At 42.9% G+C, this 13838-nt stretch overlaps 1 pseudogene; it reads left to right on the forward strand.

Moving 5' to 3' along the window:
- Window positions 1-7584: 7584 nt before the first annotated feature.
- LOC143584209 (5-oxoprolinase 1 pseudogene) lies at window positions 7585-11470 on the forward strand (annotated as a pseudogene).
- The last annotated feature ends 2368 nt before the right edge of the window (window positions 11471-13838 follow it).

Raw genomic sequence — 13838 nt, forward strand, 5'->3', positions numbered from 1 at the left:
CTTTGGTACTTATACTATTCCTTGTGACTTGCAGATAGCCGCGCTTGCTGACCAGCCCGATCTTGGCGCTTTAAAGAAATTACTTGATGAATGTGAAGGGGCTGGTGGCAATGATGATGGCGCGGGCAACGCTACCTCTGCCAGCGGCTCTGGCGTGGCCAAAGGACCTACTCCTGACGCTATCATGACAGAAGACGACTATATTCAAGACGAACAGCTTGATTATGATAAGTTTGGAGATGACGAGGAGCGGGTTGCGCCAGATGCTGAGGGAGGAAATAATGATGAGGAAGATGAAGAGGCTGATATTGACATATAGACTTGAAAAGCCCTTCTTGTTTTTTTTTTTTTTGTGTTTGTAGTTTTTACCTCATCATTTGTAAATTTGTAAACTTCTATGTTTCGGAATGACATTTTGTTTTTCCCTTACTCGCATCTTGCGCATTCCCAATTCATCTCTTTATATTGCATGTGTGTGCTTGTTGAATATAAGGTATGTTTACACATTGAAACTTGAACAAGGTTGTAAGGAAATTATTTTTACTTAATCCTTAACAGTTGTCATATTTCAAGTTATTTTGCGATATTCTGAATATGCTGACACGTGCCTTGGCATTTCATTATTCCTCTTTTGCGCGACGTTATCGTGCATTTATTATAGGGAATTATGAATGCGTTTTTTAGCCTTTACGTGTCAGTATGTGTTACTCTGCCTATATCCATTACAATCCCATGCGCGGCTCCGACCTGAGACCTTAACAACTATGCTTTGGCATGTGCTTTGCCTTAGTTGTGCTTAGGTATTTTTATGGTCCAGCTGCGCAATATGTAGGATGGATGCTATGAGTAATTTGAGCTAAGGCTCATATTATTGGGCTAAGGCCCTGACGTTTTAGAGTTAAAACTCGTTAACGCGTCTGAGCTTGAAGCTCGCGCATGTATGCTTTACTTTGTTTTATTTTTAATTTGATGTCAATACAATGTTGTCATATTGCTCAAAATTAATAAAGGGAAGTGTGAAACATGTATGCAAAAGGTAATAGAACACATATTAAGAAAAAGTAGAGCGTATCATTATTCGTAATGGCTTAAAAAGCCTGGATTACAAACTTGACAACTTTTACATGAAACATTTTCTAAGTTGTGCTGCTTTTCATGTGCGCGGGATCTTCTTTCCATTTAAATCTTTTAAAGCGTATGCGCCTTTTCCCAATTCTTCCGAGACTTGATAATGTCCCTCCCAGTTGGGAGACATCTTTCCCGGGGGTATTGCGCGACTAGCTTCATTGTTCCGAAGGACAAAATCATTCTTCTTGAAGTGGCATTCTTTCACGCGCTGATTGTAATATTTTTCTAGCTTTTTCTTGTATTTGGCTTCACTGATGATAGCCGCCTCTCTACGTCCCTCAAGTAAATTGAGATCCAACCTCCTTTCTTGCTCGTTATCCGTCTTACTCATCATGAGCACTCTATAGGATGGGCATCCAATCTCTGCTGGAATCATAGCCTCTGTTCCATAGGTTAGGCTGAACGGGGACTCGCCATTGCTGGTTTTGCTTAATGTCCTGTGCGCCCACAGGACATTAGGTAACTCCTCGACCCATGCATGGGACTCTCCCTCCAACCTTTTCTTCAGCCCATTCAGCAAGCTTTGGTTCGCGCGTTCCACTTGGCCATTCCCTTGAGGGTGGTATACTGAAGTGAAGACCTGATTGATGTGCCAATTCCTTGAACCAACTGGATATCTTCCTGTCAGTGAATTGTTTGCCATTGTCGCTCACGATTTCCATGGGCAGGCCAAAACGGCATACGATGTGGCTCCAAATAAATTGCATCATTGCCTCGGCTGTGATTTTTGCCAGTGGCTTGGCTTCAACCCATTTTGTGAAATAGTCTACTGCCACTACCAAAAACTTTACTCACCCTGGCGCTTGTGGTAAGGGACCCACAATATCGATTTCCCACTTGTGGAAAGGCCATGCAGAGGTCACCGGGATCAAGTTGTTCTTTGGCCGCATGGTATTTGGCGCATAGCTCTGACACGCTTTGCATTTTTGGATCTCTTTTAACGCGTCCAAGTACATGCCTGGCCAATAGTAACCTGCGTTCATTGCCTTGGCGACCACCATGCGCGGGCCAGCATGTATTCTACAGATTCCTTCGTGTATCTCTCTGATCACATAGCTTGCTTCCTCAGCGTCTAGGCATTTCATGAGTGGTCCAAGATAAGAGCGTCGACATAACGTACCATCGAGCATTTCGTAGTTCTGCGACTTGTGTCTTATCTTCCTCGCCTGTGCGCGATCGTCTGGTACCTTTCCCTCCTTCAAGAATTCCATTATTGGAGTTATCCATGATGAAGGTGTTGTATGAATTACAAGAACAGACTTCGCTCCCACTAACGGGTTGCTCATTACTTCCACCCTGACATCTTTGCCAAAATGATCGAAGCTGGTTGATGCCATCTTGCTTAGCGCGTCGGCAGACTTATTTTCACTGCGCGGAATGTGTATGATTCTGAAAAAGTCAAATTGTTCGGTGAGTTTCTTCGCCTGCTCTAGATACAGAGGCATGGTGTTCTCCTTGGCATCATAAAGGCCATTGACTTGTGCTGCTACCAGGTATGAATCTACATGAGCCTCTAGCTTTTTAACTCCGAACTTGTGCGCGATGCGCAAACCAGCCAGCAGGGCTTCATACTCAGCTTCATTGTTGGTGCTCTTGAAATCCAACCTGATTGCGTAAGTATACTCATGATTTTCTGGATCCACCAGTTTGAGGCCTGCGCCGGACCCTTCGTTGTTTGAAGTTCCATCAGTGAATAATCTCCAAACGTTTTCTTCATTATTGGCTTGCGGAGGGTCTACTTCGCGCTGAGCCTCTTTGACTTTTCCTTCAGGGATTTCTGCGATGAAATCAGCTAAGACTTGTCCCTTGATTGCTGGACGAGGCTTATAGGTGATCGTGTGCTCCCCTAATTCCAGCGCCCATTTTGTCAGCCTTCCTGAGAGCGCGGGACGTCGCAAGACTTGCTGGATGTTGTAATCAGTCAGGACTTCAATAGGATGACCATTGAAATATCTGTGAAGCTTGCGCGACGCATGCGTTAGTGATAAAACTAATTTTTCTATGATGGTGTAGCGCGTCTCAGGATCTGTCAGCACCCGACTTACATAATAAATTGGTGTTTGGATTCCCTTGCGATCCACCAATAATACTGCGCCAATGGCGTGCTCTCTTGCTGACAGGTATAACGTTAAAGTTTCACCAGGTAGTGGAGCTGTGAGCGCAGGCAGATTTATCAGACATTCTTTTATCTCACTGAAAGCTTGCTCGGCCTCAGGCGTCCACTTGAATTGGCTTTTCTTTAAGCAATTTCTCAATGTGTTAATGAATGGGGTAGATTTGCTTGCATGGTTTGCTAGGAACCTGTTAATTGATACCAATCTACCATTTAACTTTTGAACTTCCTTCATGGTGGATGGTGAGGGCATGCCGAGGATAGCCTCCACCTTCTCTGGGTTCACCTTGAAACCATCCTTGGTGACCATTACGCCGAGAAATTTCCCTTCTTCCACGCCGAATGTGCATTTGCTCGGGTTGAGCTTCATGTTTACTTCCTTTAGGCGCCGAAGGGTTTCTTCGATGTCTTTGAGCATTTGTTTTTCCTCCCTGCTTTTAATCACCAAATCATCCACGTAGACTTCTAAGTTTTTTCCAATCTGCTCGTTGAAAATTGCATCCATGAGTCTTTGGTAAGTGGCTCGTGCATTCTTCAAACCGAAGGGCATTTTTGTGTAACAGAAAACACCCTTGTCAGTTCTGAAAGCAGTCTTGTCTTCATCCTGTGGTGCCATTTGAATTTGGTGATAGCCCTTATAGGCATCTAGGAAACATTTGAGCTTAAACGGCACCACAGAGTCCACCTTCATGTCAATGTTTGGGAGGGGGTAACAATCTTTTGGACACGCCTTGTTGAGGTCCTTGAAATCAATGCACATTCTCCATGACCCATTGCTCTTCTTTACCATCACAGGATTGGCTACCCATGTTTGATATCGTATTGGGCGAATGATATTCGCGCGCAGTAGATCTTCTACTTGCTCATTCATGGCCTTTGTCTTCTCGTCTCCCATGACTCTTTTCTTTTGAGCAATTGGCTCCACGGACTTGAATGTGTTGAGAGAGTGCTGCGCCAGGTCTCGCGGAACCCCAGTCATATCAGAATGTTGCCACGCGAAGACTGACATATACGTTGTGAGCAATCTTTTCATTCTCACTCTTGTGTCATCTGATATCGTAGCTCCGATTGTGATTGTTTGTTCTGGGAATTTTGGGTTGAGAATCGATTCCTCTGGCGCGTTGTTTGCCACTGGAAGCTTCATTCTCCCCTCTCGAGGTATACTTATTACTGCGCATAAGTGATCTCGGTACACAAATGTTACTCCTGTTGGTTTTGGGAACCCCAACGCGCCATGCGCTGGTGACGGTATGGCGTTGAATTGGGCAATCGTTCCTCTGCCCAAGATCATACTATGGCATGAAGTGATGGGCAAGACCAGGAAGTTGACAATTTCAGCTCGCTTGTGCTTCTCATCCCCCATAGTTAGTTCGAATTGTATCTGACCTAGGGGGTGAATAATTTCGTTTGAGACACCCGAGATTGGGGCACTCACAACTTCAAGCCTTGCTTGGTCTGCTGGATCCAACTTCCTGAAACATTGCTCATACATGATGTCTGACTCACTACCGGTGTCCACCAGGACTCTTGACACCTCATAATGAGCGATGTGTGCAGTGATGACTAGAGGGCTGCTGATAGACGGGCCTCCTCTGATTCTTGGAAAGATTACTTGTTGCTCGCGCCAATCCCCTTGGATTTGCGCGCTTCTCTTCCTCGATCTTTGCCCTTGCCTTCTTCCTTCGGCTACACAGATTCTTTTGAATTTTTTACTGGCTGAGGCTCCGTCTGGTTGTTCGTTCTCTGGTCTTGGATTTTTTACCAGGTGAGCCAACTTGCCTGATTTCACATCTTTTTCGATAGCATCCTTCAAATGATGGCATGCATCAGTGTTGTGCCCTGTGGATTTGTGAAACTCACAATATTTGCCACTGTTCGGTGGTCCCTTATGGAGTAATGGCCTGGGATTTTTAAACTGGACATTCTCTGTGCTTAACACTTGCGAAGGTGTTTTGGTGAGGAGAGTCCATATTCTTGGTAGATGTCTGTTAGGCTCTCTGCCGCCTTCCTTCTTGTCACCTTCTCCGCAATTAAGAATGTCTTTTTGGGGTTGTGGTGAACTTTGTTGCGCTTGCTTTTCTGCAGGAGAATAATTGGTTTGTTGCAAACTGGACCATACGGAGTTTTGTTTGCCCCTCCTTTCCTTGTTGCGTGGTGCTTCTGTTTGATGCCCTTTATCTCTTGCTCTGTCTTGGGCAATTTGTTTTTCATTTCGCGCGAAGACTCGCGATGCTTCCATAAGCTTAGCCCAAGTGGTTGGCATGCCTTCTCTGCTCACGAGAGCTCTGCGGAGTTGATCACTGCGCGCACCTTGTATAAAGGCCACGCGCAAGAGTTGTTCAGTGATGCCTCCAATTGCAAGAGATTCCTGATTGAAACGAGTTATGTAGTCTTCAATGGTTTCATCATTCCTGCGTACGCAGTGCATGATGTCATCGGGGTCGCCCGTGTGTCTGCGCTGCTGTACAAAGTGAGCCTGGAACTTTTCCAATAGCTCTTCGAACCCATCGATTTGTCCTGTCGGCAAGCTTTCGAACCAGACACGCGCTGCACCCGTGAGGCAGCGAGCAAACATGTGACACCATGTTGGCATCGTCCAGCTTTCTAAGTTTCCAGTGTTATAAAAACCTTGTAAGAAATCATCTGGATCTGTTGTACCATCGTACTTGCCTAAACCACTTGGCATCTTGGTTTTGTGTTGAATGGGAGCCTTCGCAATGCGCTCAGCGAATTTTGAATGTTTTACTAAGATGGCTGGCCTATATGGTGTGGTTACGTCCACTTGCCCTTTCGCTTGTGGGTTGTATGGTGTGTATAAATCCATATCAGCTTTGGCTCCAGGTGCTATGTGCATGTGTGCGCGAAGCTGTGAACCTCCTGCCCGAGTATCTCGCGTCTTCTTCATGCTGTGCACCTCTTCCTCATCACTAATATCAGCTTGTTCGGTGTGAACAGAATGACCGTCTTCCAGCGCGCACGTCTTTTTTGTTGTTCCCTGAATGGTTTGTTTATCAAATGCGAGCCTTTGTGTTAAATCGGCTAACTTTTTGTGTTTTACCAACTCATTGTATTTGTCCATTAAACGCCGTTGTTCGTTTATGAGCCATTCTTTAGGGTCATTGGTTTCAACTTCCGGGCCCATTGGTCCTTTTTGTTTTGTACCAGTCAGATTTTGGAACGTGAGATCGTCTAGGGGAGTTTCAGTTTGACTATGAGGTGTTGTGTTGAAGGGATGGTTACTGGTGGTGCGCGCAGTGTCACGCGGCGCCCTCAGAACCTGATGTCCCTCATTAAGATCCTCAAGCTCATTATCCTCCAGAACTTGATCGTTGTTTCGAACACCGGAAACCATGGTGAAGATTTTCAGAGAGAAAATTGATGAAATAGTGGTTTTGTTGCCGTTGTAACAGGTGATGGCGCCAATGAAGAAGCGTGTATCGACTTACTTGTATACGATCAACGTTCCTCGGGTACGAGTGTGCTATATCACCGATGGTTTTCCATGATACGAGTTCTTCCACCTACAAAACGTACAGTACCGTGAGCTTACCCCTCAGAAAGGGACAGAGGGGTCCTCTTTGGGGTAACCCTCCGGTGTGAGAATCAGATATTGTAGGAGAGCATAATCAAGATGTGAAAATGAGTAAAGGACTTAGAGTATATTTTCTTGTCTGCCTTTGCACTGTTGAGGTGGTGTGGTATTTATAGTATTAGGGTTTCCAATGATTGAGCTCAGACCCAATTAGGGCCTTTTTGGCCTCCTCCTATTGCTTCGCGCCACGTGTACTTAGGATACCTGGTACTTTTTCATTGATTATTCTCTGACCAAGGTATTTTACCTGACCCATGTGCCATCACGTGGTGGCACATGGGCTTTGCTGAGTTGTCCACCCTTCATTGGCAGCTGTCAACATCAGCACATTCTTTATTCCTTAAAAGATACCTTCTGGAAGGTTGCCTGATGAGTACAATTATGGTTGTCCTTATCCTGATTTGGATTAGACTATTGTCTCATTTGTTGTGTGTCGCTTACGCGCGGCCTTTATGCGCCTATCCCGGGGATGCGCAAGGTCTTCTCTTTATTCTCACAGATGTTTCATGCGCTTGCGCGTATGTGATATGCGCCACGCGCAGATGTTTCATGCGCTTGCGCTTAGGTTTTGGCTTTGTGTCTTCATGACATCCTGATTTCAAGCCTCTTGTCTATATCTTGTGGGTTAACCCGTCCCGCTCGATGTTAAGGCGGGTGCATACCCCTTCACCTGCCATCAACTCTCTCTTTCTTTAGTTTCATGATTTGATTCTTCAGGTTTGAGTATACTATGCAATTAGTATTTATTATCTATGATTCTTTGATTATTAAGACATTCATGATTATGTGTGATCTAGGAACAATGGGCAGTGTGAATGAAGGTAAACTTCTTAAGTTCTGTATAGACAGAGGCGGCACCTTCACTGATGTATATGCTGAAATCCCCGGTCAGTCTGAAGGCAGAGTAATGAAGCTGTTGTCCGTCGATCCATCAAACTACCAGGATGCTCCGGTCGAAGGAATCAGAAGGATTCTAGAAGAATATACCGGGAAGAAAATCCCCAGAACCTCAAAACTCCCTACCGACAACATCGACTGGATTCGAATGGGAACAACCGTCGCAACAAATGCACTTTTAGAAAGGAAAGGTGAAAGAATCGCATTGTGTGTCACCCGAGGGTTTAAGGATTTACTTCAGATCGGTAACCAGGCCCGCCCAAATATCTTTGATCTCACTGTTGCAAAACCTTCTAATCTTTATCAAGAGGTTATAGAAGTCGATGAAAGAGTCGAGCTTGTTCCCGAGTCTGACAAAACGGTTCCCGGATCTGGTGACCTGAATCTGGTGGTTACTGGTGTCTCAGGTGAGCGGGTTCGGGTCGTGAAGCCCATTAATGAAGAAACATTGAGGCCATTACTTGATGGTCTGTTAAAGAAAGGAATTAAGTGTCTAGCAGTTGTGTTAATGCATTCTTATACATATCCAGATCATGAACTTTTTGTTAACGATTTGGCTGTGAAAATGGGGTTTAAACACGTTTCGTTATCCTCTTCTTTGACCCCCATGGTTCGAGCCGTGCCCAGAGGTTTGACCGCTAGCGTGGATGCATATTTAACCCCGGTCATTAAAGAATATTTGTCGGGTTTTATTTCTAAATTTGATGATAATTTAGGACAGGTGAATGTTCTTTTTATGCAATCGGATGGTGGTCTAGCTCCTGAGAGTAGATTCTCAGGTCACAAAGCGGTGTTGTCGGGCCCCGCAGGTGGTGTGGTGGGTTACTCCCAGACACTTTTCGGGCTTGAGACTGAGAAACCGCTAATTGGGTTTGACATGGGTGGGACCTCTACTGATGTTAGCAGATATGCAGGTTTCTATGAGCAAGTTCTTGAAACTCAAATAGCTGGTGCCATAATCCAAGCACCCCAGCTTGACATCAACACTGTAGCCGCTGGTGGTGGGTCAAAGCTGAAGTTTCAATTTGGATCATTTCGGGTCGGGCCCGAATCAGTCAGTGCACACCCGGGTCCAGTCTGTTATCGCAAAGGAGGTGAGCTGGCGGTCACAGATGCTAATCTTGTATTAGGTTACGTGATTCCCGATTACTTTCCTTCGATCTTCGGGCCTAACGAAGATCAGCCTTTGGATATTAATAAAACCCGAGAAGAATTCGAGAAACTTGCAAAGCAAGTCAATTCTTATAGAAAGAGTCAAGACCCGTTATCGAAAGATATGTCGGTTGAGGAGATTGCGCAAGGGTTTGTAAATGTAGCAAACGAGACAATGTGTAGGCCCATTCGTCAATTAACTGAAATGAAAGGTCATGAAACCAAGAATCATGCACTTGCCTGCTTTGGTGGCGCTGGCCCACAACACGCGTGTGCGATCGCGCGTTCACTCGGTATGAACGAAGTTTTAGTACACAGATTTTGTGGGATTCTAAGTGCATATGGGATGGGATTAGCAGATGTTATTGAAGAAGCACAGGAACCGTTTTCTGCTACTTACAGTCCCGAATCTGTTGTAGAAGCTTCACGTAGAGAAACACTGTTAATGAAATCAGTAAAGCAAAAACTTATTAATCAAGGATTTGAAGAAAGAAGTATTACAACGGAATTATATTTGAATTTGAGGTACGAAGGGACTGATACTGCTATAATGGTTAAAGGGTCTGGAAATGATTATGATGTTGAATTTGTTAAGTTATTTCAACAAGAATACGGATTTAAACTCGAAAACAGAAATATTCTAATATGTGATGTAAGAGTTCGCGGCATTGGTGTGACAAATATATTTAAACCAAAACCCACAGAAAGTTGTTCGGGTACACCTAAAGTTCAAGGGAGTTGCAAGGTCTATTTTGGGAATGGATATCACAACACACCACTTTTCAAACTTGAAGATTTGGGATATGGTCATGTAATCCCCGGGCCAGCAATTATCATGAACGGTAATAGCACAGTGATAGTTGAACCTAATTGTAAAGCTATTATCACCAAATTTGGTAACATAAAGATTGAAATCGAATCAAATTTGGTCAATGTGGAAGTATCCGAAAAAGTTGCAGATGTTGTGCAATTATCTATATTCAATCATAGATTCATGGGTATAGCCGAGCAGATGGGAAGAACATTACAGAGAACTTCTATTTCAACAAATATTAAAGAAAGGCTTGATTTTTCTTGTGCCCTTTTTGACCCGGATGGGGGTTTAGTGGCTAACGCACCGCATGTCCCGGTTCACCTAGGAGCCATGTCGAGCACGGTTCAATGGCAGCTTAAATATTGGGGTGAGAATCTAAACGAAGGAGATGTGTTGGTAACTAACCACCCGTGTTCGGGAGGTAGTCATTTACCAGATATAACCGTGGTCACACCCGTTTTTGAAACTGGGAAGCTCGTTTTCTTCGTTGCAAGTCGAGGCCATCACGTGGAAATAGGCGGAATTACACCCGGAAGTATGCCACCGTTTTCAAAAAACATATATGAAGAAGGAGCTGCAATAAAAGCATTCAAGTTAGTTGAAAAGGGAATCTTTCAAGAAGAAGGAATCAAGAATCTTTTACGTTTCCCGGGCTCGGATGAGTCGGGTGTCAAGATCCCGGGAACACGCAGGCTGCAAGATAATCTTTCAGATCTTCATGCTCAAATAGCTGCAAACCAAAGAGGAATAGTTCTTATTAAAGAGTTAATCGCGCACTACGGGTTGAAAACGGTTCAGTCATATATGGTTCACGTTCAGAAAAACGCAGAGGAAGCGGTTCGAGAGATGCTAAAATCGATTCGTGATAAAGTTTCATCTCAATCGATTGATTCTGATGATATGATCACTGTTGAAGAAGAAGATTATATGGATGATGGATCATCAATTCGGTTAAAGCTCACCATTGATACCAAAAAAGGGGAAGCTTTTTTTGACTTTTCCGGAACTACCCCTGAAGTTTATGGGAATTGGAATTCACCAGAAGCTGTAACAAAAGCTGCTGTTATTTACTGTCTTAGATGTTTAGTAAATGTTGATATTCCATTAAATCAAGGCTGTTTAGCTCCAGTGAAAATCTTTATACCACTTGGGTCTTTTCTGTCACCTAGTGATAAGGCGGCGGTTGTTGGCGGTAATGTTTTAACCTCACAAAGAATCACGGATGTCGTGTTAATGGCATTTAAAGCGTGTGCGTGTTCACAGGGTTGTATGAATAATCTCACTTTTGGTGACGATACGTTCGGTTATTATGAAACGATTGCGGGAGGGAGTGGGGCGGGACCCACGTGGGACGGGACGAGTGGGGTCCAGTGTCACATGACCAATACTCGTATGACGGATCCTGAGATTTTCGAGCAGAGGTATCCGGTCGTGTTGCATAGGTTTGGGTTGAGAGAGGGGAGTGGCGGTGACGGGGTGCATAGGGGCGGTGATGGGGTGGTTAGGGAGATAGAGTTTAGGCGGCCGGTGGTGGTGAGTGTGTTAACTGAGAGGCGGGTTCATGCGCCTCGGGGGCTAAATGGTGGGAAAGATGGGGCCCGTGGGGCTAATTATTTGGTAACGAAGGACAAACGGCGTGTGTTTCTTGGCGGGAAGAATAGCATTGAGGTGGAGGCAGGTGAGGTTCTTGAGATTCTTACTCCCGGTGGTGGTGGTTGGGGTTCTGTTTGAGGTTCTTGCAGGAGAAGATGAGTTTAAAGTTATTAATAATGAGAAATAAAATGCTTTACAAGAGTTTTTTTTTCCAATTGATGTTTTGAAGTTGTTGATTAGCTTGTTAATGAGCTTGAATAAAGTTATTTGAAAACTTTTGTTTTTATTAGAAATGTTGGTGGTGAAAATAAACTTGTGGGTGGATGTTAAGAATGATGTAATTAGCTTGAACTGAAGATCTTTCATGAAATTTTAGTATAAACTTGAATGTATCATGTTACATGAACATCTGGGCACAGTGCAGCTAAATAATAATACATAACTTGATTGATACATTTCATACGTTAAGTATGACTATGAAAAGTTAAGTATTTGGCAATGCAGTCTCCCTCGGACATGTTGCCTCATGATCTTGTTGTTTGATGAAGCCAGAAATCATATTAATTTCAAACAATATGTCATTACACATACATACATGTACCAATAACATGACATATAGTGATATAGTAGAATACAAACACATATGACATTATATGTTCCAAATAATGTCAATATATGTTACAAACACAAAAAGAACAAATGCATGCAAAGTACACCTAAAATGTAGGATTCGTAGAGCATTGTCATCCTATTTTCTATTACTACTACAAAATTACACTAAAACATATTACATTTTCTCTCTTCTTTTCAATTATATAATATTTTTTTATACCTTTAATATTACCATTTCTCTTTCTTTCACTCACAACCATTTTCAAAATATATTAAAAAATTATATGGGATGAGCTGTAGTTTTTCAAATATACAGAAAAATCATTACGTTTTCTAAAATATAAAAATTCTTCGCTCACAATACTCTAAATCACTCTCTAAATTATAAAACACCCTTACAAAAAATAGGGGTTGAATGAGAATGCCCTTAGCACCTGAGCTAAAGCTAAGACACTAAAGTGGCGTTTCCTAAAAGTCCTTAACATGTATCCATGAACTCATATCATGGATCAGAGAGGGACATGTAACGCCCTGGAATTTGACTGGTAAACTAAAATCAAGAAATCATCGGAAACTATACACTTTGGGTTCTGGACGATAAGTTCGGAATCCATATAATTGGAAAATCTGTTTATTTCAGCTAAAAAATGTCATTTCATAAAAAGAACTTTTACGTTTGAAAAATATTAATTTTGTGTTTTCGAAAAATAAAAGGTTTTTATTTAAAAAGATTCCAAGCGATTACTTGAAAAATGATTTTTATAAAATTTTTTTTACTGGAAAGTTCTAGCTCGTTAAAACTTATGAACTCAGCTAGCCTTGACCCGTAGGTAACCGAAACCCGAACCCGATAGAACCAAGTATATAAGCGTAGTGCAAGAACAAACTCCACCATTTTCTTTCATCTCTTCCACACCCACACCCAAGCACCCCAATTCTAGAGAGAGAGTAGTGAGAGAAAATTATTCAATCCAAAATCCGAGTTCACCAATCTGTTTATTGTTGTTTTTGGTAAGATCTTCTTGAAAATCATACGTTTTTATCATCAAATCCGGCCCCGAATCGAGCAAAAACCCCAACTTTTGTTTCAAGTGTGTTCTTGGTCAAAAATCGTCATTTTTGGTGTCAAAAAGCATACTTTTGTTGTTATAAACGTTAGGAATCAATAGCCCTATGGATTCCGAGCATTTCCATGTATAAAACATTGATTTTGGGCGAAAAATCATGAAAATCGTCAAAATCCCGTAGGTTTCTCCGTCATCCGGCTTGAAGGAGTCGAATAGGTCTATTCGGTCGAATAGACCAATCGAACCTGACCATTCGGTCGAACCATCTCCTATTCGGTCGAACAAGAGACCATTCGGTCGAACCAGTGGGCAAACGAACAGACTAACCAAATCAGAATATACATTCGATCGAATACGATTGTATTCAACCGAATGTACATCCTACTCGACCGAACGAGTCCTCAATCTACTGAACGTGTTCTTCCCAGCCCCTTTGACCGAACCAGTACCATATTCGACCGAACAAGTAGCAGATTCGATCGAACCTGCCCTTATTCGACCGAATGTGCCAGAATCAGCTTGTTTTCAACTTTAAAACTTGGTTTTTGCTCGAGGTCGCGTAGGCTTATACTCTTAGACTTAAAGCGTGTTGTTAACCTATTATGTCCTTGTCTAGACTTAGAGGATCGACGTTTGGCAGCACTCGACCACCCTAGCAACCATTCTTAGCCAACAAGGTGAGTTCATAGCCCCCTCTTTTCTTTTAAGCTTTTCAAATCATTGGGATGGAAACATGGTAACTGTACACGTTTTGACAAAACTCATTTATTTAAACATTCTTTATCATAGACATTCTTGGCAAATCTTTTGCAAACAATGAATATTGGGGAAAACAAGTAATCATGGCAGGTTACTCATACCTTAACTTTC

The sequence above is a fragment of the Bidens hawaiensis genome, unplaced genomic scaffold (assembly GCF_021521415.1).
Source record: "Bidens hawaiensis isolate Kalapana, Puna unplaced genomic scaffold, B.hawaiensis_p1.1 tig00032847_1, whole genome shotgun sequence".
In the NCBI taxonomy this organism is placed as follows: domain Eukaryota; kingdom Viridiplantae; phylum Streptophyta; class Magnoliopsida; order Asterales; family Asteraceae; genus Bidens; species Bidens hawaiensis.